This window comes from Vanellus vanellus (genome assembly GCF_965231255.1).
Source record: "Vanellus vanellus genome assembly, chromosome: 1".
Lineage (NCBI taxonomy): Eukaryota > Metazoa > Chordata > Aves > Charadriiformes > Charadriidae > Vanellus > Vanellus vanellus.
In genome coordinates, this window is record NC_138905.1 from 188,595,917 (window position 1) to 188,600,821 (window position 4,905).

Sequence of the window (4,905 nt, forward strand, 5' to 3'; positions counted from 1 at the left end):
CTGTAGAATTTCATTTCCTCCTAACGTGCGTGGAAAACAGCTCTCTGTGTATTTTCATTACTTGCATCAAAATGTCCCTATTCACAGCCAGTAGATCAGTGTTTCAGTACAAGAGTCTGTTCTGTTCCTTGGAAACCTTACTGTCCAAAACATGCTCAAAAAAGATACAACTCAGTGAAACATTTGGGCCAGGTCCAAAACAACCTTTTGCTGATGAAATAATTTTGCCAACAATACTCCAACTAATAGTAATAGCAGAAAAGTTAGTTATGAACATCTCTCCACAGAATAAAATCTCACTGGTGAAAGAATACAACACTTGTTTAACAATGCCTCTTAAAAAAACACCGCAGTTGGGTGGATGCACTTACTGCTTTACTGAAATGGAATATTTCAGCTGCATAATCTCTCTTGAGTTAATAAATGCTGCCTCATTTGAAGTGCAGGTCAGGAGAACTTTTAGTGATTCTCCCTATTTTGAAGGAGAACAAACTAAAATAAAAGAAAGGACCTTTTCTTTCTTAATGTTCTACTTTGACCTGCAGGCTTGCTGCTCTTTGACATTTTCAGATTTTTCAAGACTTTCGGCTTTGCAATGAGCATTGACTTTGCAATGAGAACCTACTTTCAACACAGCCTTTTATGTAAACACTATGTTTCCTGTTTTGCTTCAAAGCAAAATGATGAAAAAATCCTAGCAGTTATGCAGTCTTATCACAACAGGTAGTATATTCATGATCATCTCCTGCAACACAAATATTTTGTAGACAACAGCAAAGAGCTGTGTTCTGCTCAGGGGCCAAGAGTTTGCGTTATAGAGACAGGACTTTGTTCACAGGAACTGTTACCTATGTCATTAGTCCTCACACAATCCAAAGAAAGCCACATTTTTTAGGAAAAGAATGTCTTTTATTATGCCAACAGATACAGTTGGGTAAAGCAGATATTAGATAAAGCAGATTTATTTTCTGGTAGATGAACTACTCTTTGGGTCCCAAACATAGAGAGAATTTGAAGGTAATTGTAGTTAATTGCTCTGAATTGCACTGAACTGTTTTAATGGGTCAGACATTTGAGAGAAAAGTGTTTGCTATTTTGGGAGCAGAGGGTGATCTTGACCCTGCTAAGAGTATAAGAGGCGACAGAAGCTAAATGATCAGAGGAAACAGTAATTCCCATCACAGATCAGCGAGACTTGAGATATGGGGAACCTCAGAGGTCTGTCTTGAATCCATCTGATATGGTGTCTGGTATCTGACAGAATCATACAGTTTAGTTCTCTGGCCCATCTTTGATCTTGCAGTGTCAGGACTGCAGGATTAGAGACGGAGTAGTTGTTTTGGGGAATATAGTTTTCCAAATGGTAACTGGGTGTCGCCGTTCTTTCTTAATTAGGTAGCACATGGTGGTTGTTTGGTTTTGCCCACAGAGTTCCTTAAGAGCAGTGAATACATTGTGTGATGCCTATGACATTTCAGGATGCACATGTGTAGCATCTGTGGATTTTGGTGGTTCTGGTGTAGCAGGCACTTATGATCAGGGTTGTGGCAAGATTTGGATCTGATTTTCTCGAGCTATCTGGTTCTAGCCAGCATATGCTGGTCTGACAGAAATTTGCTTTCAATAATGGAACTAATGACAATGAGTGTCATTAGAAGGAAAAAAGGGGTGTTTCTAGGAAAAATAATTTCAAGGTATGATTTTCTTCCAACATGAGTTGCAACTTGTTAACATTTTCCAGTATACATTTCTTGCATATTGTGGTACGTGATACCCAGTAGGGGATTTTCTCTCTGTATTGTAGTAAGTTTGTACAAGGGTTAGGTGGCTTCTTCAAATATGCGATCCTAGCGGAGTGTCACTGTTGGATGAACATCATCTGCAGCTTTGTGAGGGCGTGTCACGAATATTCTCCTCAGAGCAAATGAGGTGATGTCTGTGGGCTGGTTGTATATCAGTTTTTCTAGTGTGTTTTGGATAGCTGATGGTTTGTGGAAGGAGGTGTGTTGGTCTGTGGATTTTCTGCATATGGTAGTTTGAAGGTTGCTATTTTTTATGTTGACCTTGGTGTCTAGAAAGTTGCTGCTGATGTAAGTTTTCCAGAGATAGTTTGATGGACAATTCTGGTTGCTGAATTAGTGGCAGAAATCAATGAGGGAATCCAAGTTTTCAGTCCAGATGTCATCTATGTATCCCAGTGTATCCTAGGAAACTGCTGGTTTGGTGGGAAGGTTAGTCTTTTTCTTGAGGTGACTCCTGAAGAGCCTGATATCCTGGTGCTTGGATACAAGTACCTGGGTGCTTGTAGTTGCATCTGTGATTTGATGAGGATGAAACTGCTATGGGTGAAGATAAAATAGGTGGGGTTCGTATATGTAAGATGCCAGTAAGAAGTCTGGTATCACTAAGACATGCAGGTAAGGTGTAATGCTTCCCTGGTGTGGCATAGTGATGATAATATGAAAGATGGTGCCAGTAAGAAGATAGTTTATGAAGCAGTGATCCTAGAGGAAGCACATTTTTTCTGGAGAAAGCTGCTTTCATAGATAACAAGTGTTTAAAGATGGTGTCTGCAGATCCTCATAGCTTTCCAGTAAAGTCTCCTTGGGTTTCCTTCTGTGAGAATCTAGAAGAGAGATTAAAGTCTTAAAGTAACAAAGAAGGGTTTACACAATTTCTGCCTTCTTCAATAGGAAGAGATTTGAGCTCCAAGGTGAAAAGAGCAGAGGTCTTTCTTGAGTTCCTTCTCATATGAAAGCATCAAAAATCATCAGCTAGCATCACTGATGTCACCCTAACTTCTTCTTTATCAATTGTTTAACTGGTGACTGGATTTAAAAAACTATGCAGACTCTTAAAAAAAACCAAAAAACAGTTCTATCTTTCAAAACATTATTTCATGGTTATTCCTCTCCTGAAAAAAAAAGGTTATTGTAGACCAATGTCAAATTAATTCAGGGGTGTCCAGCTCAGTATAATGTGAGATTATTTTCACAGTTATTTTACAGGGGATGGTGGCTAGTTTACCTTCATTTTGTTTTCAGAGAAGTTGAGACACACTTAAGAGAAGCAATTCCTCCAATTCTCTACAGATCACAATGCTACCACTGTTTCCAAGCATAAATGTAATCATTTGGAAAGAAGAGATAGGGGTAGGCATTCAAGGTTGGGGTATTGCTCCATGACTTCCTGGTGGGTGATGTTGGGAAGCAGGTGCTCTCACCATCATTTCTCAGATGTGTCTCATTGTTGGTGAAGTAATTGTTATTGCATTATTTGGGTCCAGTGTTAAATGATATCAGGTTATTTTGATAGTGATCTGTTGCATGGTGGTTTGGTGTATTTCAGGCAGTTTCCTTTAATTTGTTGGAGCATGTAATTGTGTCTGGTTCAGTCAACATCTTTGGGAAGTAAAGTTTCTCAGTTTCTTAGCTTAGGCAGACCTAAACAGGATGTTCTGTCATGTATCAAGGGTCGAAAATAAGACTTTTGTACAGTCAAAATGACCTACATGGATCTGTGTCATTCTTCCATGTTCTTCAAAGCCTGAGCCGGACTTCAACTCACTTTCTTTTGTGTCTGGACCACCTCCCCACTGAATTTTACAGAGTTGCAGACCTACTATACCTGCACTGCCTTTGCAACATGCGCTTTCATAGGATTTAGGAGAATGCTTTCCACAAAGTGGAAAGATGGATCTACCGAAGAGATAGTCACATCTCCAAATGTGTAGATAACCTGATGAGCAGAAGTGCAGAGGGAGAAAAGACTACACGGAGGCAGGAAAGACTATAAAAAATTCTAAATGAAGGGGAAACTTGACTTAGATGGGACCCTCAGAGGACAGTGAGAAAGAAAGCGCCTACAAATCGTAACATGACTTTACGAGGAAGGGGTTTTGGTATTGAACGCAAGCCAAGGCATGGGGAGCTCAGGAAGGTGTTGCTCCTAACCAAGGCTTTGGAGATGCCACTGTGGCAGACTGGCTATGTGAGGAGAGGTGGGCAGGCTCTGGCCTGGTTCCAGCGGGACCCAGTTGCCAGCACAGCTTTCCACCATTTCTTGTTTTACCCCAGTCTTTTAACAAGACTCTGAACTACGTATCCTGTTTTGGGCAGTGCAAGTCAACACCATTTGTGCTCATTTTAGCCCGGCCTGAGCGAGGAGTGAGCTAAGGCAAGGAGGCGCTGACAGGCTGTTGGTCCCCTGAGGACCTGCACCCACCAAAGCGGGGTGACGGGAGGGCCCACCCGGGGAGGTGTGTGCCGCTTCCACGTACCCCATGAATTTTGGGGGAAAAAGACCCTCTAGACACGACCACGGGCTGAGAGAGGCCTCGGCTGTCGGGTGTGATACAAGATCGAGCCGGGGAGAAGCGTGAGGAGGGGGCAAGGGGACGGCGAGCTGGCAGGAGCCGGCGGCGGCGGGGCTGCTTGTACTGTGTTCACTTATGATGGAGGGGAGGCGAAGAGCTCCGCTCGCCGAGCAGGAGGAGGAGGAAGAGAAGGAGGAGGAGGAGAAGGAGAAGCGGAGCTCACCGCGATCGCTGGGCGCCCGGCCCGACGGTGGAGGCCGGGGCTCCGGGGGCAGGAGCGGGGCGGGCCAGACCCGGCCCAACCCGACCTTCCCGCCGCGGGGCGACGGGGGCCGGTCCCTGCTCGGGGAGGGGAGGGGAAGGGAGGCGAGGCGAGGCGAGGGGGGGGCGGCGGTGTTGTGTGTGGCGGCGAGCCGGTAAAGGGGAGGGGGAGGGGGGGGGAGCAGAGGCACCGCCGCCTGGGGCTGATTGGCCGCCCAGTTTATAAGAGGTGCCCGGGCCCGGGGCGGTGGGGTTGTTTGCCGAGGTTGGGGAGCTCCGCGGAGCCGCTTGTGGAGCCGTCCGAGCGGAGCGGAGCTGCCCGCGGCGCC